At 36.6% G+C, this 24,285-nt stretch overlaps 1 long non-coding RNA gene across 3 annotated transcripts in view; it reads right to left on the bottom strand.

Annotated features, from left to right (window-relative positions):
• Positions 1–21,602, bottom strand: part of LOC148003869 (uncharacterized) — a 74,476-nt gene extending 52,874 nt beyond the window's left edge. Inside the window, exons 1-4 of one of the 3 annotated variants that reach the window (XR_015629270.1) lie at positions 21,494–21,600; positions 14,244–14,314; positions 4,841–4,939; positions 3,022–3,103 (exon numbers count right to left, since the gene is read on the bottom strand). This is a non-coding gene — a long non-coding RNA (uncharacterized LOC148003869). Of the gene's footprint in view, positions 1–3,021; positions 3,104–4,807; positions 4,940–14,243; positions 14,315–21,493 lie in introns of those variants that run through there. The other 2 variants (XR_015629269.1, XR_015629268.1) reach the window with 2 other exon arrangements.
• Between the last annotated feature and the right edge of the window lie 2,683 nt (positions 21,603–24,285).

Here is a 24,285-nt window from a genome sequence, read left to right as displayed (position 1 = left end):
ATCCATTCTTCTGTCCTGGGACATCTGGGTTGTTTCTAGCTTCTGGCTATCACAAATAAGGCTGATATGAGCATAGTGTAACACGTATCTCCTGTGGTGGGACATCTTATGGGTTTATTTCTAAGAGTGGTATTGTTCAGACATTAAGATCTATTTCCAATATTCTAAGGAACTTCCAAATTGATTTCCAGAGTGGTTATATCAAATTGCAATCCCACCAGTAACTTGACCAAATGGATTTAACAGATATTTACAGAACATTTCATCCTAAAACAAAAGAATAAACCTTCTTCTCAGCACCTCATGGTACCTTCACCAAAACTGACTATATAATTGGTCACAAAACAACCTCAAACCAGACAAGAAGACTGAAATAATCCTTTGCATCCTATCAGACCACTGTGGCCTAAGGCTGGTCTTCAATAGCAGCAAAAACAACAGAAAGCCCACATACACATGGAAACTGGAGAACTTTCTCCACAATAATAACTTGGCCAGGGAAGAAATAAAGAAAAATATTAAAGACTTCCATGAATTTAATGAAAGTGTTGACACTTCATACTCAAGCTTATGGAACACAATGAAAGCAGTGCTATGAGGAAAATTCTGGTCAAGAAAATGGAGAGGTCTTACAATAGCAACTTAACAGCACACCAGAGAACTCAAGAACAAAAAGAAGCAAACTCATTCAAGAGGAGTAGAAAGCAGGAAATAGTCAAACTCAGGGCTGAAATCAACCAAATAGAAACATAGAGAACAATATAATGAATCAACAAATACAAAAGCTGGTTCTTTGAGAGAATCAACAAGATAGATAAACTCCTAGTCAAACTAACTAAAGGGCCCAGAAGCAGTATCCAAATTAACAAAATCAGAATTGAAAAGGAAGATATAACAACAGAAACGGAGGAAATTAAAAAAAAATCACCAAATCCTACTACAAAAGCCTATATTCAACAAAATTAAAACATCTAGGTAAAATGGATGGTTTTCTAGATAAATACAACATAGCAAAGTTAAGTCAATAGCAGGTAAACTATCTAACCAGGCCTATATCCCATAAAGAAATAGAAGTCATTAAAAACCTCCCAACTAAAAACTGCCCAGGCCCAGATGGATTTAGTTCAGAATTCTACCAGACCTTAAAAGAAGACCTGATACCAACATTCCTCCACTATTCCATAAAATAGAAACAGAACAAACACTACCTATTTCACTCTATAAAGCCACAATTACCCAACCAAAAAAGAGAACTTCAGACTAATCTCGCTTATGAATACAGATGCAAAAATACTGCATAAAATTATTGCAAACCAAATCCAAGAACACATCAAAACCATCATTCACCATGATCAAGTAGACTACATCCCAGGGATGTAAGGTTGGTTCAGTATACAAAAATCCATTAACATAATCCACTATATAAACAAACTCAAAGAATAAAATCATATGATCATTTCCTTAGACACAGAAAAAGCATTTGACAAAATACAACACCGTTTCATGTTAAAGGTATTGGAGAGATCAGGAATCCAAGGCTCATATCTAAACATAATAAAATCAATTTACAGAAATCAACAGCCAATATCAAATTAAATGGAGAGATAATTGAAGCAATCCCATGAAAATCTGGGATAAGACAAGGATGCTCACTCTTGCCATATCTATTCCAGTAGAAGAAATAAAAATATTACTATTTGCAGATGACAAGGTAGTATGCATAGGAGACCCCAAAATTTCTACCAGAGAACTTCTCCAGCTGACAAACAACTTCTCCAAAGTGGCTGGATAAATAATTAGCTCAAATAAATCAGTAGCCTTTCTTTACTCAAAGGATTAACAGGCTGAGAAAGAAATTAAGGAAACAGCACCCTTCACAAAAGTCATAAATAATATAAAATACCTTGGTATGACTCTAACCAATCAAGTGACATATCTGTATGGCAAGAACTTCAAGTCTCTGAAGAAAGAAATCAAAGATCCCAGAAAATGGAGTAATCTCCCATGCTCATGGATTGGCTGAATTAACAAAGCAAAAATGGCCATCGGACCAACAGCAGTCTACTGATTCAATGCAATCTCTATTAAAATCCCAACACAATTCTTCACATAGATTTAAAAGCCATTCTAAAATAAAGGAAAGTAAAGGAAAAATACCCAAAATAGGAAAACAAACAAACAAACAAACAAAAAAGAAACAAAAACAAATTTTAAAAAACCCAATTCATAGCAATACAATGGAGGAATCACCATTCCTGACATCAAGCTCTACTTCAGAGCAATAGTGATAAAAACTGCATGACACTGGTACAGAGATAGACAGATTGATCAATGGAATAGAATTATAGACCCAGAAATAAAACCACACACTTATGCACACTTGATCATTGACAAAGAAGCCAAAAATATACAATAGGAAACAGAAAGCATCTTCAATGAAAGGTTCTGGTATATCTGGCTGTCTGTATGGAGAAAAATGAAAATAGACCCATATTTGTCACCTTGAACAAAGCTCAAGTCCAAGTGGATCAAGGACCTCAACATAAGACCAGATATACCCAATAGAAGAGAAAGCGAAAAAGCGTCTTGAACTCATTGGTACAAGGGGAAATTTCCTAAACAGAACTCCATTGGCTCACACTCTTAAGATGAACTTGAAAGCTTCTGTAATGCAAAGGACATAGTCAATAAGACAAATCAACATCCTACAAATTGGGAAAAATCTCACTAACCCTACATCTGATAGAGGGCTAATATCATAAATATATAAAGAGCTCAAGAGACTAACCACCAAAAACCACACAACCCAATCAAAAAATGGGGTATAGAACTAAAGAGAATTCACAACTGAGGAATCTCAAATGGCTGAGAAGCACTTAGAGAAGTGTTCAAAGTTCTTAGTGATCAGAGAAATGCAAATCAAAACAACCCTGAGATTCCTCCTTACACCCATCAAAATGGCTAAGATCAAAAAGTCAGGTGGCAGGGGCTGGGGATTTAGCTCAGTGGTAGAGCGCTTACCTAGGAAGCGCAAGGCCCTGGGTTCGGTCCCCAGCTCCGGAAAAAAAAAAAAAAAAAAAAAAAAGTCAGGTGGCAACACATGCTGGCGAGGATGTGGAGAAAGAGAAAAATAATTACTATTATGTAGAATACAATTACATTTCCTGTTTTCAAGTATGATGTGAAGATTTTAATGATCTGAGGCCATTTCAATAGTATTAGCTTCTGTGTGTGTGTGTACCTAGTCATACCTGTGTATATGCATATATATGTATGTACTCAGAATTTATACATATATACATATATATTTGATTTAATGTTAAAAAATTAGATATATGTACAGAGAGAGAATGGGTAGTGTTGTAGATTTATTACAGAAGACAGAAATCCTGTTCTTGTATTATTTTTGCTTGCCACCATTTGTTTCTGTTTATGTCAAACAAAATAATACTATACAACAAGTTTATTTTCCTCTGACTAACTGAAAAAAATTCTCCTGGATGATCTTGTTCTCTGAAGTATAATATGTCAACATCCTGTGCAGGAAACAGCACAGCCCTCAGGGCTTGGTTTGCTCCTCTTCACCATTGTGCCCTAAGTCAGATCTGAGGCTGTTAATGCCAGCTGCTGCCATTTCTTTCTCAGCCATCTAATCCAGCAAGCAGTAAAATATAAACATTTGTTGCATAGACATATGTAAAATTAAATTTTAACAAATGTAAGCCAACTGTATCCAGCCACCACAGTAGACACATATATTGGTCCTGGAGAGCTGTGTATTTATACTGCAAATAAAGTAGTTCGTAAAACAACATAATCCAGGAGAATTTTTTTCACTTAGAGGAAAATATGCTTGTTGTATATCAAGTATTATTTTTAAGGAAATATTTATTAGTTGTGTGTGTGTCTGTGTGTGTGTGTCTGTGTCTGTGTCTGTGTGTCTGTGTGTGTGTCTGTGTGTGTCTGTGCTTGTGTGTCTGTGTCTGTGTGTCTGTGTGTGTGTCTGTGTCTGTGTGTGTGTGTCTGTGTGTGTGTCTGTGTGTGTGTCTGTGTGTGTGTGTCTGTGTGTGTGTGTCTGTGTGTGTGTCTGTGTGTGTGTGTCTGTGTGTGTGTGTCTGTGTGTGTGTGTCTGTGTGTGTGTGTCTGTGTGTGTGTCTGTGTGTGTGTGTCTGTGTGTGTGTGTCTGTGTGTGTGTGTCTGTGTGTGTGTGTCTGTGTGTGTGTCTGTGTGTGTGTGTCTGTGTGTGTGTGTCTATGTGTGTCTGTGTGCGTGTCTGTGTGTGTGTGTCTGTGTGTGTGTCTGTGTGTGTGTCTGTGTGTGTGTGTCTGTGTGTGTGTCTGTGTGTGTGTCTGTGTGTGTGTATCTGTGTGTGTGTGTCTGTGTGTGTGTGTCTGTGTGTGTGTGTGTGTGTAAGTATGAACATTCACTCACATGTCTCAATATGCAGGGTATTATTGTGTCAGATCCATGGACCTCCTGTCACAAGCAATTGTTACCTTCTCAACCTGGTGCCAAGAACGAAACTTAAATCCTGTCTCTAACTCCCATTATTTAGTTGTGTTTTGTTTTTTTTTTAAACAAAACAAAACATGTTTGTAAATACAATATGGGTTAAATATATAATGCTTATTATATATACTTCTATTAACCATGGATAACAATAATATATTTCAATATTTCTTCCTTTTGTAGAAAATGCAGCGTCATGGCAAACTGCTATCTTTTCTCTTCATGTTCCTTCATGAGAGGACAATGAGCTCGGTGACTGTCTTAATTATAAAACACCCATCCCAACCCAGGACCATTATTTCATTTAGGTTTCTTTTAGGCTTTTACTTACAAAGGTATAATAACCATAATCATCATGGTTGGGTTTTCATGTTGCCAACACCAGGTATGTCAGCAGGAATAGCTGATATCTCACATCTTCAACTGCAAACTGGAAGTCAAGAGAAGGAAATTAAATGGCATGAGTCTCTTGGAACTGTAAATCCAGCCAGAGAAACATAACATATTCTGTCTATAAGCCGGGGGCCCCTAAGGCTCCCCAAACAGTCAATAACTGGTGTAAACATGTTCAACTGCTCAAACCATAGAGTACATCGCTTTCAAATCACCACAGGGCATATGAAGCTAAGGATCTCCAAATCACATTTTGTCACTTTAAGACCTGGAATGAAGCACATAAGACCTTAGTAACAGTTCATTTTACACAGCAAAGTCACTCCTGGTATTCCTAAATGACAGTGTTGTAAGATAGCACACAACATGTCAGTAAACTACTAGTATCACACTCGAAGCATCCTCTATAATTATAACTATTTTTCCCAATATTGGTTTTCCTGTAGTCACTCTTAGGTCTATGCCACTGAGTGTTTTAGACAGAAAAGGAAAGCTAGTAATGATGTGGTAAGACTTGGTTTTCTTTCCTTTTGTTTTGTCACAATCTTATTTGCTATGTGTTCAGAACTCTTTGAAAATGGTTTCTTAAGTGAAAATATTGATTTTTCTGTTGTGATAGAAGACCACTATCTTTTTCTTCATGATGCTTCTTATGAAAGAATTTTCACACAAGTGACCTTTTATATTTAGTGCATTTTCAACTTCTTTACTTATGGGATAATTATCTTGTATATTAAATCAATGACTCACTGAAGTCAACATGTTTTACTTCTCACGAGAAATTAGATTATGAAAAAACAAAAAACAAAAAAGCATTTCTCTTATACAGGTTTGAATAACCTAGTGTCTTAAATATATTATTTACTGGCACACCTGATTAACAATTAAAAATGGAAAAATCACTGGTATTTTTGTGGCAATAGTCCTTCTCATTTCTCTCCCCCACTTATTTGCTTGTATGTTTCCCACATTTCTCCCGCAAATTCACATAAACACACACACTTGTACATATGTGAAAACAGATATTAATGAATCCACTGAGAGTTGCTCTTGGGTATACATGTCTAAGCCTGACTACTTGGGGTGAGAACAGCAAGACAAGGCTAGGGGAAAGATTTTCTTTTTGTCTTGGCACCCATTGATTTCCTGTATCACTTCAAATAGCTGAGTCACTGTGAAAAATCTTCATATTTTCCTTGGCATGTTGAGTGCCATGTTTAGGCGGCCACATCACTGAGATACTGGTGCATCAACCCTGTCATGACTAGAAAATACTATTTCACTATAGGTATCTTGGTCCAACGGCTATTACAGTAAAATCTTCTGCCTGTCTCTTCTTACATGTTCCCTGAACCTCATGTGTAGGTATTTCCTCCATAGATAAAATACACTGGGGATGAGTGCCTGCATTCGGTACTTTCCCGTTGCTGTGGTAAACCAACGTGACCAAATTAACATTTAAAAAATGAGTTTATTTTGATTTACAGTTTCAGAAGGATACAAGTCTATGATGCTATGAAGCATTGAAGGAAAGAGCAGCAATGGTGGAAAACAGAATGTTAGGGTTCACATGAGATAAGTGAAAGGATGAGCTAGATATGTTGTAAGGCTTTGAATATTCTATGTGTATGTCCAGTGACATACTTCTTTCCACAAAGCCACATATCTGAAATCTTCCTAAATGGCAACACCATAGGTAAAATAAGTGCTCAAATGTCTGTGGTTATGGAGGAAATGTCTAATTTAAACCACTACCGCATCCCAAATCACTGTGTCTCCATTTTGAAGTTATAGATCTCTGCAATCCTCTCCATTGAGGGGTGAAATCTCTACTTATCTGTAGAGGGCTGATTATCTGTAGAGGGTTACACTTATCTGTGATTATAGGAGTAAGTGTTTATAATACAATTAGAAATTATACTAGTTTAACAAAATGACAATAGTAGTTTCTTCTATAGCCTTCATCAATAGCCAGGGAAGTTAAGCTATACTTACAGTGCCATACATCCCATCCATGCTGGGGGATATCTGCCAGGCTAACCAATATGGTGATCATATTTTGTAGTTTGATAGAATTACTGATTGCTTTTCTTCCTTCGAATCTTGTTGAGTACCTGCCAATATGCTGAGTCTAGTTTGCAAAACAAAGAGGCCTCCAAGTCAGTTCCAGCCTGATTCCTTCTCATGTGCCCAAGGTATGTGATACTTCATTAATATGGTCTTTCCTTCAAATTCTAATATGAAACCAAAGACAATGGCCTTAGCCTATACTGTTTGCAGAGTCTGTTGGAATTATTTTTGACAAGAATGAGAAGGGAAGTGTCCCTTGCCTGGTGCCTGGTAGTGGAGATTTTCCTCAGACATGCTATGGTTCTTGGAAAAAGAATGATCATCCTCTGAGACATAGTTTCATTTAAACTATAAATGCAGGCTAATTAGTTTGTGTGCCTTCTTCAAATGACTTAGTATTATTTATCTTTCACTCCATACTCTCCCTTGGTATTTTGTACCCCCTTAACCCTCTCTAGTTGAATCTCATCCTATTTTCCCGTTCCCTCGTTACTGTCCTGTATCCTTCTATCTCTTTCCACAGAACCCCTTCTCATTGCCACTCTGATGCATTTGTCCTTTTCTGTTTGTGGGATTACAAGCACATTTTTAAAAAAAAATCCCAAATTTGTGCTCTGGCCATGGAGTCAGAAGCAAGACATCCAAGCATCTGCCATGATTCTTACTAGAATGGACAGAGGATGAGACAATGGTGAGATGGGAAAGACAGAGTAAGCAGTGGAGAGGTGGAAGAGAAAGTGAGGCCGAGGGGTACACATACTGAGAAGAAAGGTGGAACTTGGGACTCTCTATGGTAAAGAACAGGCCTTTATGAGGGGACTATGGTAAGGTTCTGGCCAGGGCTGTCCTCATGGGCCACGTTAGGTCCTTTCTCTTGCTGCAATGAGATATGTGCAGATACCTGTGGCCCAAGTTACCACCAAAGGCCAAGAGGATGTTTGTGGATTGGTCTGACCCTGAGGCTCTGGAGACTTCCACTGCCAGTGACCATGTACATGTTATCAACAAACGCTTTGCTGTTGTACCTGGTCTTGCCTATCTTCTGAGCCACTGTGCTGAGCTACCCTTGTCCCTCACCAGACAACATTCTAGGGAGAGCTGGTCATGCCCTACTTGGGAAGTACAATACAGCTGACCCTTGTGGTCTGGATGCAGGTGAACTGGTCCTGCCACTTACCAGCTATGACACTCTGGATAGCAGGCTCTGTACCTCGCCTGGGCAGCACAGTAGAGCTGACTCAGGTGGACCAAGAGGCCATAGGTAATAAAAGGAGACCTGACTCTGCCCCTTCTGACAACAGGATTGCCTAAGCTATTTGGAGATAGTCCTGGAGTGCTCACCCCGGTCATGTGGTAACAGGAGAGTATGGGCTGACCAACTTATCTTCCTTCCAATTGCAGATCCAGGGCTTTGAGTTGATCCATCCCAACATCTATCCCATTTATGATCTGCTGGAGACTGTCGCCTGTCCTACAAATCTAAAGCTGCAGGGTCTCATGACACTGGGCAACAACAGGACATCCAAGAGTGGTCCAGGTAAGGATCAAGTATTGATAGGATTGATAGTATGGCAGAAACCACAGGCCTCGAAACAGACAAATAGCTCATTGCAACGTTTGCAAGTAAAGATGTGTGGACAAAATGTAACCCTGAATGGCACACTGTGATTCACTCCAGCTTCCATGACGAGATGATATTTTTTAAAAATTCTATCTTATTTTACTTTTTCCCCCAGGGAGAAGGATGAGAGGGAGGAGGGGGGATTCGTGGCCTTGGAGTACATAATGTGAAATTCACAGAGAATTGATAAAATTAGGAAAGATTTTAACTAACCAATTATTTTTTCATCTTTTATTGAATTATTTTATTTATTTACATTCCAAATACTTCCCCACTTCTCAGTTCCTCCTCCCAGTCAATATTTTTAAAGAGGAAAAAGAGATATAAACAGTGAAACATTTTTTTAATTAAAAATAATTGGCTAGGATGTAATGAGATTTAAATATACAAAGTTAAATAATTAAAAACACAGAGGAAATGGAAAGGGGGGAAGGATTGTGGGAGGAGGTGACCAGGAGAAGGGCAATGAGTGGGATGTAAAGTGAATAAGTAAAAACAAATAAAATTAAATTAAAAAACAGAACTACAAATGACTACTAAGAATTCATTTGTGCACTAGTTAAATAAGTTAGATATTAAATATTTAATAACAGATACCTTTCTTCAATGGGTAAAGCTTTAGACGAATAGAGATCAATCATAGAATGAGAATGTCATATATGAAACCTATGTGGCACGTGAAATGAATAAACTATTTGGAATAGTCTTGATATCTCTAATATTTTAAATATTTTCATTCAATCATAATTTGGCCAAAAATTTCAAACAAACATAAATTTCTATGTTAAGTACTTTAGCATTTTTCTAAATTAACAGTAGAGCATGCCATGGTCATTTCCTGTTTCGAAATCAGCCTCTGAAGCTTCTGAGGTTCTTTGCATTGAAGTGAGTAAACGTCGTGTGCATTTCTACCTGCATAATCATTACAGTAAGTTATTCCATCTGATGGGAGAAAAGCTAAATTACAGAAGTCAGCTGCTTGTTAAGCTACATTTCATCACGTCTAAGCTTCATTGTTCTCTGTGAATGCTCATTATTCTATACATCTTCAGAAAGATTAATTATGCCAATCAGACTATGACATGTTGTTATCTTACCAAATCAGTCTCGTAGTGATTCTGTATCACAGAGCAATTCAAATGTAGAAAAAAATGATCTTAAAACCACTGACGTTTTCTGCATCAAAGACATTGAACAGGATACTTTTAATTGCATAGAGAATGGAGGATATAGATTCATTACATTTTATTGAAAAGCAATTTCTAGGGATTATTTTACCATGCATATGACATATGTGAAAAATGCAAGGTGACATTCAATGACAGCAGCATTCAGGAACAGTGGCATGATTTCCCCTACTCGCTATTCTCCTCTGTGACCATTCAAATTCCCATCCACCTCATCTCCCTAGGTTTTGGTTCCTGTAGTAGATTTTTTTTCACCAAACCTTGAGAATGCTTTAAGAACTTCTTTAAATAAATTCTTAAAATACAAATATAAGAATAACTTTCATTTTCTTCTTTACATTCTTAGAAATACGATATTTTCCACATAAATGGATCTTTTTTCTATTTTTCATCTATATAAACAGAAGTTTTTCATAAAATCAATATATCATGATCATGATTTCCCTTCCCTCTTCTGGCTGGTTTAGTGGGTCAACTTGACACGAGTTGGAGTTATCCAAGAGAAAGGAGCCTCCTTGAGGAAATGCCTCCATGAGCCCAGCTGAAGGCATTTTCTCAATTAGTGATCAAGGGTGGGAAGGCCCTGCCCATTTTGGGTGGTGCCATCCCTGGGTTAGTGGTTTTGGATTCTATAAGAAAGCAAGCTGAGCAAGCCAGGGGAAGTAAGCCAGTAAGTAACATCCCTCCATGGCCTCTGCATCAGCTCCTGCTTCCTGACCTGCTTGAGTTCCAGTCCTGACTTCCTTTGGTGATGAACAGCAATGTGGAAGTGTAAGCTGAATAAACCCTTTCCTCCCCAACTTGCTTCTTGGTCATGATGTTTTGTGCAGGAATAGGAACTCTGGCTAAGACACTTTCCTCATAGTTTTTTAGATCCTCCTACTTCCCTTTTCATCAAATGGATGGTAATATAATAAAACACGATAGATAGCATAAAAACAAACCAGAATGGGACAAAACCAAAACAGCCAGAAGAAAAATGCTCCCCTTCCCTCAAAAAAATGCATAGCAGAAAAACCACATAAAGAAACAGAGACACATATTCGTGCACACAGGAATGTTACAAACACAAAAGCAGGAGCCACAACATATGTGCAAAGGACCTGCAAGGTAAGAGAAAAGAATTTTAAAAAGTCTGACAAAAAAAATCAGACAAATACCTTCTAAAGATGCTATTGAGTTAGCTTTGTGTCGGACTTCCATGAAGAGTGCTTTTGTGTCCCAGTTAGATTCATTCCATTGGAGAAAACAAATTTTGCATTTCAGACTGCTTATCAATTGTCAGTAGCTTCTGGCTTAAGCAGTGGGCCTGAAGGCCTTGTTCATGCTGCCACAATCTCTGAGTTCATATGAGCTTGGGTCTTTCCATAATTAGAAGACCTTTATTCATCTGGTTCTTACAATCATTCACTCTTCTCTTCCACAGGGCTTTCTGATCCTTGAGGGGAGGAATATGGTGGAGACATCTCATTTTGAGCTGTGTGTATTCTAAGTTCTATCACTCTGCAGAGTACACCTGTATGTCTCTGTGTTTGTTCCACCTACTACATACGGCAGGAAGCTTCTCTGATGATGGCTAAGAGAAACTAAGATGAATATAGAATTATGCCATTGGGAGTCAATCACTATGTTCCCTTAGCATAAGAGCAGTAATTAATATTTACCTAGGTCCCTGCCCTATATGGTCTTGGGTTCTTGGTCTGTGAGCAGTGATACATATGGACTCCATCTTAAGGAGTGGGCTTTAAGTCCAAATAGTTGCTGATTGGCCACTCCCTTTCAAGCAGGTCACTATAGCCAAATGAAGAGTGTGTAGCTGGATTGGTGTTTACTCTTCTCTGTTGGCGGTGTGCAGAGTGCATTTTAGAAACATGAACACTTGTTCATATGGGTGAAGGTTCTAAGTAGGCATTAGCTCAACCTTCCTGGTAGCATTCCTGGGTAAAGGAACTGCAGGGACAAAAATGAAGAGGAGATTCCATTTATCAATGCACAGTCCAGTGACCAGCCCAACTTGGGATCTATCTCATGGTGAGGCACCAACACTTGAGACTATTACTGATGCTATGATGTATTTACAGACAGGAGCCTAGCATGTCTATTGTCCAAGAGACCCTACAAGCAGCTGACTGAGACAGAAGTAGATAGTTACACCCAACCATTGGACTGAAGTCAAGGACCCCAGTGGGGAGACTTAGGGTTAGGACTAAAGAAGTTGAAGTGGAGGGCGAACCCACAGGAAGGAAGACCAGCAGTCTCAACTGAATCCCCAGGAGCTTCCAGACATTGAGCCCCATCAGCTATGCAGCATACATGGGATGGTCTGAGCCCCCATGGCACGTATGTAAAGGAGTACTGCATGGTTTGGCCTCAGTGGGAGAAGATGTGCCTAATTTTTTAAATTTGTGGCCCCAGAGAAGGGGATTAGCCAGCGGGGGCAAAGGGGTGGCGAGGTAGGAGAGAGGGACAATACACTCTCAGAGGTTAGGGTGAGGTGGAATGGAATGACGAATTGTGGGAGACAGGGCTGCCGGGAGTGGGGCAGCACCTGGAATGTAAATAAATAGATAACATTAAAAGGAAAAGAAAAGGAAGGAAAGAAAGGAAGGAAAGAAGGAAGGAACGGAGGGAGGGAGGGAGGAAGGAAGGAAGGAAGGAAGGAAGGAAGGAAGGAAGGAAAGAAAGAAAGAAAAAAGACCACGCAGACAAAAGAGGTCTTTATATAGTCTTCCACTCTAAGATATTGTTAGTCTAACAACATGTTGTACCCTGGATGATATCAATTTTATGACCAAAAGAAAAATACTAAAATACCTTTCTTTATCAATTTGTATATCATCAAGAAAATTCAAGTAACATCAATACTTAAAAGAGAAAACTGCCCACATGTTACCTTTCATAATGGCTCTATAGAAGCAAAATATTAAGGCTTTAATGTGTATTTCCTCCATGGCTCCATTCCAAGATAGAGTGTTTAGGGTACTCTGAGAACTTTACACAAAGTATCACCTTTTTATTTCATTGACTTACTGCCCTTTTGGTATTACTTACAATTTGATCACTGCTTTTAATAACATATTCAATAAATGTTACAGATTACATTTAACTTAAACAAAAATTATCATCCATTGAAAGTATAGTAAAATTAAAATCAAGTAAAATGATATCATACATTTAGTCATAGCCATTGATTATTAAATATGGGACAGACATGGAAGTCTTTGCAAGTGTACTAATGCCTCACTTTAATGTTAAAATTTAATTATAAACATCTTTTGGCATAGGTCTGGTCCTATTTCCCATTTTCATCTTGGGATATCTGGAAAAAGAGTCTTGTTAAAATGAACGTAGTTGCTATTGTACCATACTTTTAAGCATTTGAATACGAATCTTTTATTCTCTATTATAATTTCTGCCATTCTTCCCCTGGAACATCATTTGCTAAATTCATCCCATAGTAGTTTTTATTTTTCTAAAATTATGAAGAGAATATAGGGCTCCTTTGTGTGGATTTTATTATTAATCATAGTTGTTGTAAACTTATTTTAAAGCTATTTTAAGTCAATTTATTTCCAACCTAAATATACTCTTTTTATGATGAAATAATCAGAAGACAATGAGCATCATTAAAATAAATAAGGATGATTCACTGCATGAGTGACTAATGTGAATAATTTCTAAATATAAATCATGCGACAATGTCCAATTCAGGAAGAAAATGTCAATCACATTGTAAAAGATCACCACTCAGCAATAAAAGAATCTGAATTTTGACTGCTCAATAGAGTCACAAATTAGCGCTCTAGAACCAGCTACAAATAACATCTTTTGTAAATAACTAAAATCAGTGACAAATATTTTTGTTTCACAGTCAGTTGTTCTCCATTTTGAAAATCACTTAAATCACTTTAAACATATCCAGCAAAGACAGCATTCAGAAACTCATAGGTGGAAAAGACTTCTGTCAACACCATTACTGCAGTAGCAGAAGAGAAAATGATAACATATCATGAGAAACAACACGCCCAGCCTTAGGAAGCTCTGTAATGCTTCAGCTCTGAGAGTCATCAATAAAGGGCTGGGAAACAAGCAGAGACTAAAATATCAGAACGACCCTGGCAGAGTTTTCCATACTTCTCGTTTTGTCCCCTGTCACACACATAATATGATATTTAATCTAAGATTTGAGGTATAGAACTAATTTTCATAATGGTCAGTGTGTCAATCTCAGTGTAAGACCAGCTAGTAGCAATGCTGTAACACCACAAGACATATTTGCATCGACATCGTTCAATTACAATACCACTGACTCGGTTCTTTATATTACAGAAGGAAAACAGGCCTATGGACATATCCATCTCCCTTAAAAGTATATATTTAATGAATGGGAAAGATGGCTCAGAAGCTAAGAAAGAGCATTACTTGCTTTCCAAGAGGATCCGGGTATGAATTCAAGCACCTACCTGGCAACTCACAGCAAACTGTAACTCCACTTCCAGAAAACCATGTTCCGTTGTCTTGGCGTCCACAGATGCTGGGCAGATAAGCAGTGAATAGAAATGCATGCAAAGAACACATTTGTACAACAATAAAATAAATAAATTGTAAAAATTAAATTACCGACAAAGCACACATTTCAGTAACTCTTTACATTAGAGTACAGTAATAATCACTGTAGACTTTGTTTTTTAATAGAATTGAATCAAGGTAAACCACAGAAGAATAAATGCATACTAACAAATCACATCATTATGAAACCAGTTTAATTTAGAAGGAAAATGAAGATATCAAAGTGCATAACAAATACATTTCTATATATATGCCTCCCCCTCCACACACACATACGTCAAACTACATTGTGATAAAGGTGTTACCATGATAAAAGGATTACAGGGGAAATTGCCTAGGGAAAGTTTTCTACTAAGAGGATAATATAGTTGATAAAGTGTTCCAGAATATAAATACAATAAACATTATAGGGTGATTATAAGATTAAGGGTTATGAGAAGAATGAAATATGATATTGAAATATCTTATACAAACTATATAATATACATTTATCAAAGTGTATGTTATGAGAATGATACAGTACAATAATATAGAAAAAAGGAGAGGGTCAATTATAGAAAGAGTGTAGCATATCACAGAACATTAACAAAAATGAAAATTGATTTTAGCAACCAGTTTCTATTAAGTCAAAAACTTCTAAGAATTAAAGCATATTGGGAAAAAAACCCTGATAGGGGCTTCCATATATGAATTTGGTACAATCAATCTCTCAGATGACATTCTGTTTGAACTTTTAGACCTACTACTTTTTTAACTAATATTCTAATGTTAGATATTAAGTATAGTTGACTTTGTCCAATTTAAGCTTTTGTTTTCTAACGAGCTTTGCTGTGTATCCCAGACTCATTTAGAATTTACAGTGTATCTCAGGCTGCCATAAACACACGTCACCCCTCTTCTGGGAATCCTCTCTATAGCTGTGGCCATAGCTGGTTGTCATATGCCTATTGTGACTTTACTTGAACACAGTAGTTAGAGCAGATCACAGAGGTTGTGATAAGCAGATGCAAATATATTCCAAGACCCACATGAATTCATTTTATGGCAGCCATGGGACAAAAGAGAATGCCATTCTCCAAAATATTATAGACCTTTCTGTTGCTCTCAAATCATCACCCATGATCACCATTTTACAGAATTGGAGATAATGATGCAAGGCCACTGTTTATATCCTCAGACACTGTTGCTGTGTTCTTTCACTAGATTAGTGGCATCCACATGTTTTAAAGGGCAAACGTCCACTTTTTTTTTTCACCTTCAGTTTTGTCTATGTCTGCTTTGCTGGTGCTAATCATGAGAGGCACAGACAAGACTATATACAGGAAAACTGACAGCATCTGTGTATGCCTTAGTAAGTAAGGTCAAGGCTTAGAAGACACCAGAGAATTAAAAACACTGAAATATCAGATATCATATTGCAGAGAGGAAACTATATTTTAACTTAGAGAACATATTTTCAAGCTTCCAAACTATGAGTTATAGTGAAACCATCCCTCTGTCAGAGTCTGACAAACACAGAGGCAGATGTTCTCAACCAACCATTGGAGGTGTTAGAAAGGATTGAAGGAGCTGAAGGGGTTCGACACAACAGGAACAACAACAATATCAACCAACCACATCCCCAGAGCTCCCAGGGACTAAACCACAATCCCAAGAGTACACGTGGAGGGACCCAGGGCTCCAGCTGCAGAGGATGTAGCTCCATGAGCTCCATGTAGCAGAGGATGGCCTTGTTGGGCACCAATGGGAGAAGCCCTCGGTCCTGCCAAGGCTCGACCCCCCAGTGTAGGGGAATGTCAGGGAGGGGAGGTGGGAAGGGCTGGGAGGTTGGGAGGGGAAACACCCTCACAGAAGTGGGAGGAGGAAAGGGATAGGGGGTTTATAGAGGGGAAATGGGGAAAGGGATAACATTTGAAATGTAAATAAATAAAATATTCAAGAAAAAAGAAAAAAAAAAAGGAACCATCTCAGAGCAACAAACAGGGAAACGCGCCTCAAAGGAGATGAATAAGAAATGAAAAACACCTGATGGGTCATTATTAGGAAAATGTTTCCTAACTGCCACGAATTTATTTAAAGAAATAAGAAAGAGGGAAGCATGAAGAAATAAGGTATAAACCCATAAACATCCAGTAAAAGCTCAAATCTGTAATCACAAACAACCACACTAGAAGAAACCCCAGCACTCCGGAAACCGATGCATGCACATCCCTGAGCTCTAGTCAGTGACCTGGTTGAGTCGGTGAGCTGAGAGGCAGTGGAGGGGCGTGGAGTTCATGGAAGTTCAGTTCTGGGAGTTCAGAGACAGTTTTTACAGGGACAGTTTTATAGACGGGTTGCAGATAGGACAAGCTAGGCCCAGGTGAAGACTGAACGAGTCAGAGAACGAGGAAGAACCTGAAGATTAGGAAAGATTGCCAGAGTTAGTTAGAGGGAAGAAGGGCAATTCAGTCAGAAGCTGAGAGGCAAGTTTTAATCAGTCAGCTTAGAGAGGACTTTGAGACAGAACAGCTGAGTTGAACCAGTCACGGAGATTTGAGAAAGAAGTAGAAAGGGTGAGCTTACTTAGTAGTAAGCCTCAGAGACAATTGTATCAGACAATTAGAAGTTACTTTTAAAGAACACCAGTCCTGGGCTGGAGAGATGGCTCAGTGGTTGAGAGCACCGACTGCTCTTCCAGAGGTCATGAGTTCAATTCCCAGCAACCACATGGTGGCTCACAACCATCTGTAATGGGATCGGATACCCTCTTCTGGTGTGTCTGAAGACAGCTACAGTGTACTTATATATAATAGATGAATAAATCTTAAAAAAAAAAAAAAAGAACACCAGTCCTGGAGAGCCTCAAGACAAGATAACATTGTTATGGTTTATGTGTATAATCAGAAATTTTCTGATTAAAATAAAAGGCAGATAACCAAACAAAACATAGGACATTTTGATAAAATTAAAATACAGACCAATATGTTGTTTAATGAGTACTATTGAAAACTTCTCAATAAAAGTGTTCTTTAATTGCAAACACGTTCAATAAATGAAAAATAGCCAATTTTTTTAAAAAAAAGTATTAGGAAACAAGTATGATATCACTTAATTGATGGAGAAAAATTACTTGCCAAAATTGAGCAAACTAACATGATTTAAAACAAATATCACTGAATCAGCTATCATCTGTTTTTTTCAAATCAAATGCATTTTGATCTCATTTTATTTAATATGTTCTATTTATTAAAAATTTTACTTAATATATTTGTTGAACTTTTTCTGAAATATTAATATTCAAAAGTGCTGTAAACTTCAATCCATTTACTGGCTTAAAACCAAATTCTTAACAAATTGTCAGTTAAAATGGCACTTCTATTGCATTCTGAAGGCTTCAATCCACTGTCAAGGAATGACAGCCTCTTTGCTGAGATTGTGACAGTTAATATCTGACTATTTTTGATTTGTTTTTAAAAAGCAGATTTGCTCTGGAAATATTTAGAAGCCTTACTTTATTGTAAGTATGGTGAGTTGCCCCAATGGTAATTATGATAGCTGTAAATTTGTCATGTACAAACTTTATTATGTTGTGGGATCTATCTTCAGTTCTATTAACCCTAGAACTTTAATCACAAAGGCATGCCATCTATGGCATAGCGTGTTGCTGAGTAAATTATTTAAGTTGTCATCTTTTATTTTCGCATACTTCCTTAGGCTCTTCTGGTTTTTAAAGCTTCCGTTAAGAAGTTAGTTAATTTCTTAAGTTAAGTTAACTTTAGTTAGTTAAATTCTTAGTGTAGAATTTTTTCCTTTATGTGTGGCTTCTCAAATAATCAGTTTTATAGAAGACAGAGTATATATATATATAACATTAAGAATTTGCCTAATACTCAGACAATATCACATTTTCATTCTATGTTGTTGTGAAGTAAACACTGCATAATTTAACATCTTAACTATTTGGAGGTCATGGCCCACTTATTTTAATTGCTTCCATAATGTTGTCCAAACACTACAACTATGTAATTTTATAACATTTTTAATCTTCATAACCTGAATAAAACTCATTAAACAACTCCTCCTTCTAAAATCAGATTGATTGTGACAATTTACAAATACCTAACAAAAGTAATATTATAGGTTCCTTTTCATGATTAGGTTGTTCAACGCAGCGAAAATGTCATGTTTAAAAATTACTTTCCACAATCACGCTTGCTTTTTAGTTAAAGACTGTCATATGTCACTGTCCAGAGAGAATACTTTTTACTCATTCCTTCTCTCATTTGTAGCATTGTAATGGACCCTCATTTGAGGCATTGGGAGAGTTTTCCTTTAAAAATGAGAAAATGAGCGTATAAATCGATTTCCGATCCTATTGTCCATTATTTTTGCAGTGGCCCAGAGTCAATCACTCTCTGTCTCCCCTTCTGCCTCCACCTCTGTCTCTCTGTATCTTTCTGTCTGTCTTTCTGCACTTTTCTCTCTGTCTGTCTCTCCCGCCACAGGTTTATTTCTGAACTCAACAACAGGTTATTTTTTCAGTTGTCCTCTTTGTTTTTGATTCTCAGTTTTATTAGCTAAGTCTATGTATTTTGGAAATATTCTATTATACACATCCCCTGCACCAACAACTCCAATGTCTATTCCTCTTCCCTATGCTCTCTTACAGTGTCCTATTTTTTTTTAACCTAAGAATTACAAATGGTGTGTCCCAGAAACTCACTCTTACACTGCAGAGCTAGTCGATGAGGAGCCAAAACAATGTGTCCTGAATTTGGAGTGGCACTGATAGGGAAGAAAGAGGGCTGATACGGAAGTGAGGGTGTAAGAGAGTAATCAGAATATGATTCATTTTTAGAAGAAATTGTTAAAGAAATAAACTTAATTTTAAGTTAGTAAAGACCTTATCCAAAAAGAAATAACAACTTTGATAGGAACTGTAACTTGTTCTGAACACTTAACTATTTTAAAAGAAATAACATTAATACCACTCCATTGATGACATCTATAATATGATTCGATTATTTCAAAATAGTTTTTGATTTAGAATGTGACATTATGATATATAATAATAGCCTGAACCATTTTATTATTTGATAATATAAATTTAAGTGGTTGAGGGTAAATATAAAGTGTTTTCTTTCATATGAAAAATTTCCCTCAGGAGAAGAAAACCCAACTATGTTTACACTTATCAATGGCTTTATGTAGTAATTATGGACACAAAACTTTACATATTTTAGGTACACATTGAATTTGTAAATAACTACAAAGCATAAAGTTATTACTGGTATTGGTATTTTATGGGTGTTTGTGTCTCTGTGTGTATAAGTATGTGTGTGCGCATGTGTGTGCATGTGTGTATGTGTGTGTGCCTGTGTGTATGTGAGCATGTGTGTGTGTGTGTGTGTGTGTGTGTGTGTGTTCGTCCATACACATCAGCGCATGTGCATAATTGTATCTCTATGTAGGTATTTCATTTTGATGTTCTGTCAATGGAAGGCTGAGAATACACTGCAGCGAATTTTACATGCACAATGCATTTGATCAGTCAATGTGTTCACTACCGAACCCGTGAAATTTGTACATATTCCAACTCAAAGTTTGTATATTATAACAATATTCTTCCATTGCATCTTTTCTCATCCCTATTAAATATCCTTATATTTTCTATCTATATGATATTATTTTAAAAAGTACCACATGAGAGACAGTGAAGTGTTTACCTTCTACAAGGGTCTTCTAATTTAACACGAGATTCTCTTGAAGAGTTTACGTTATTACAAATGATTTCTCTTTAAAGGATGTATGAAACTGTGTTTCTATATACATAGAATATTATATATAATATATATAATGCTGTGTTTCTCATTATTCAATTTATGTTGTAAGTCATCATGCAAACAAAAGAGATTTGTCGTGATAATTTATGTATTTGCAGTGTATGTATGCTCATTCATGTCTCCTTAGAAAAGAGTCATACAACTTGTGGATACTGAGGATTTGAACTCATGTCTTTTGTGGTGTAAACACATGATAACTGGTACTATCTCATCAGCCCTAATATTATCTTCTTTTGCCTTAATCAGTATCATGCACCTCTTCTAAATATGCTTGTTTAAAGATTTCTATCCACTGTCTCAATGCTATTTAACTCTGCTTTTTTTTCCTTTCGTTTCTTTCATTCACAATGAATCATTGTACCTGTAAAATGCATTTTTTAATTAGAAGAAACATATCACTCTTCCCCTATCTGTTCCTACTTCCAATCCCTGCCAGGTACTCTCTTTAACCTCTTATATATGCCTTCACTCTCAAATTAATAGTCCCCTTTTCTCCTTTTACTACTGTCACACACACATATAAATATACACACACACTTATCATATCACACATATAGTATATATATATATGTGTATATATATATATATATATATATATATATATATATATATATATATATCCTTAGTCAAAATTTTTTGTTTGTACATATACACTTTCTGGTTTTACTACATTGTATTGGATAACAAAGTCCACACTCAAACTTGGAAAAAATAATCTAGTCTCAGAAGTCATTAGATTCCTCTACTTTTTCTATCTAAGGGTGCAGTCACCATGCTATCTCGTCTCTTCCATTTCAGCACCCCTATTGATGTGGTCATTGTTCCAGTCCAGTTTACATAGCACTTCATAGGAGACTTGTCACAGCAGACTTCCATATATACTGTCTTTTAAGTTCTCTCTTCTTCCTTTTCTATGACGTTGTCTGCCATAAATGCAGGAGCTTTGATATCGATGTAGACAAAGCTGTGAGATAGATGTAGAGTTTAGAGATGGACCCCACATTATTACTTGAATGTGTCCACTCATATTTTCCTGTGATGGTCTCCATTGGCTGTATAAAGAGGCTCCTCATATTAGGGGAGGTATCTCCCTATATCTGTGCTATAAATATAATAGTTAAATTATTGTAAGAAATTTTTCTAGTCTAGCAAGATGGCCATAGTAGATTATTTTCTATGACATATGATATGACCTCACCAGTTTCACGAATTTGACTAGGAATCTAGAACTAGGAATGATTTCCTTTCTGCTAAGTAGATTTTAAGTCCAATGAGAGAGCTGTTGGTTACCACGATTCGCACCTTTGGGAACGTCTTACCATGTTTTATTGTAGGTCATAGATGTCATATCTGCGGAGGACTATTCGTTACTTCTCTAGCTTGGTAGCTTACACAGCATTTTCTGGTACCGACGTAGCTAAGATACAGAGAGAATTCTGAAGGCTGTCAGAATTCAAGGATCCAGCTTATGTAATCTGAGTTCCATGTCTTCAGTGTTCCCTGTCATCAGTAATCAGAACTTCCCGTCACAAAGGCAACCAAGTGCTAAATCATATAAGGTTTTAGGAGTCTTTTGGACTGTGTTGACCAAATTTCTTATGTCAGATACCTGGACATTGTTATTTTATACTGACCGTGGTATATTCGTCATATCAGGTGGTGTAACTTCTCTTTAGATATATATGCTTGTATGCATTACATATGATTTTAAATAAACATTAAAGTAATATGATTCAGTCTTTGTAAAACAGCCATGGTGATTGATTTCCTAATTAGGATTTTTTACTATTTGTACTGTCATGCTGACTCATCTATTACTGATCCACACCTCTGCTGAATATTCTCTATTTGTAGGTTTTCAGTTATTCCATGTAAACTGTGTCAAATATCTGGTTTTCCAAATTTTTATTTATCATTTTATGTGAATACGTTAAACAAGGGGAAAAGTCCTTTATGATTACTATAGAAATAACCAGATGGATTGTGTAGCTAGCTGGTTTTACTTACCACGGTCATATAAGTAGACATGTGCTGTGATTCACTAAACTCTGCATTATAGTATCTGGGAGCTTCTTCTTTGTTTAAGTCTAGCCCCAAATAGTCTAATCAATTCCTTAATAATTCTATGAGTTTGAAGGAGAGTAGGCATTCTGAGAAGTGTCTCAGAATGCAGGGGAATGGAACTCATTCCTTAATGAGATAGATGCATGTGCTCTGAGGATTTCTCTCAGTGAGGGTGGTATGCCGGCTTGGGAAAGAAGCAGGACACATTCCATTTCAATGAGTACTATTGCTTTCAGGTTTACATAGGTGACTTCGACATTTTTCAATTTTAGCTCGAAATGATTGCCTGTGGTCATTTCCTAATCAATCCATCTATGTCTGAGATCAAACCCAGAGGTCCTTTTTGAAAGAAGGTTGCCTTTCAAAAGTGATTATTTTTATTTCCTTTATTAGGTGGTTTTGAGTATTTTATTTCATCCTGTTGAATTTTCTGCAAATTTTATTTCATTCACATTCACTTTCTCATACATATGTACATATTTATATACATACATATATACATACAAGCATACACACAAATATACATGGACACATACACACAAGCATATATAAATACACATATATGGGGATATATATGTATATTTATTAGTTTCATACCTACATATGTATGTTGATGTAAAGTTTTATACATATGTTTATCCTTATATAGATACATATACATATTATTTAAACATATATATGTGTTGTATAATTGCATGAATATTGTTATATACATTTATGTGCATAAATAGTGGTGAATATATATTTGTTTTATATTCAGATTGAAGAAACAAAGCAAACAAGATTTTAGAAGAAATTCAGAAGGATTTGGGGTGGATTTTTTTTTGAAATCTTGAAGCATTTATAACTCAATTTCACATTCATCTGCCTCACCAACCAAATGAATCAAAATAAAAGATCAATTTGCAGGGGGCATAAAGAATAATAAATAAAGAAAAGCAGAATCTGAAAATTGGCATTTTTTCATTTTTTCTTTTCTTTCCTTTTGTTTTTTTTTTTGCTCAAACTACTTGCAGTAAAAATCAGTCTAAACTTATTTTATGTTTTAGTACATACTTGACTTTATGGCTGGATTATCATAAATCTAATGATACAAAAACATTTTGTAAAATACTACTATAGTAAAATAATCTGTCAGTGGTTCTGAGCAGAATTAAAATCTCCTTCTTTCCTTTAAGTTTCCAATCATTTTATTTGATAATCCCCCAAAGCCTTTGCCACAGTGTCTGGTCCAGCACTGTTCAGTGCCCTTTATTTTCCACTCCACGGTCTGTAGGCAGCTTTGCCTGTTCCACTGTGATGAGCATGTCTGTCTCACAATGCATAATATGGACTGTGTCAGGTCAAGGCTAGAGAAGGGCTTCAACCACAGTTAACACTTGGTTTCCTGCTGACAGCTCGATAACAGTTGATTTGTTTTAATGACCGAGACAGATTCAATACAGAGTATCATTCTTGAATAAGTGGGACAAATATTTAGGTAAAGAAAATATTTAATATGATTAATTTATAGATTATCCATTAGAGAAATTAGTGTTCCGTGGTTTGGCAAGATATCCCAATGGGCTCTTATCTCACAACCCCAGGGAACAGCTCAATCCTAGGACCTGTGAAATTTTGGAGGATAGAACTGGCTCTACAGATTGGTCCTCTGGCTTTGACACACATGAAGACATGTGTATCTATGTCTGCACCCACCCCCACACATACATATGCATGCATACACACATGCACATATATACTCACATAAACACATACATTTTTTAAAAGAAAAATATTACAAATGAAATATGATTTGCTTTCAAAATTATTTGAGTGACCTAGCAATTACTCTCTATACTGTTTGCAGGTGGACAGATTGTAAGTTAAATGTAAGCTAACATAGAAATATTAAGTGGACATTCTTGTGTTCATTTTGTGCCTGACAAAGCAAATGTCCAGACATAACCAAGGCTTTGAACCACAATAACTGACAGAGGCAAATCGTGAAGACAACTTGCTCCGAACTCTTGTCTATGGTCCACATGTTCCACAGATCTGAGGTAAA

This window comes from Rattus norvegicus, chromosome 9, assembly GCF_021556685.1.
Source record: "Rattus norvegicus strain SHRSP/BbbUtx chromosome 9, alternate assembly SHRSP_T2T, whole genome shotgun sequence".
Lineage (NCBI taxonomy): Eukaryota > Metazoa > Chordata > Mammalia > Rodentia > Muridae > Rattus > Rattus norvegicus.
The sequence above is the reverse complement of the archived record's forward strand: the minus strand, read 5'-3'. Positions and strand labels throughout refer to the sequence as shown.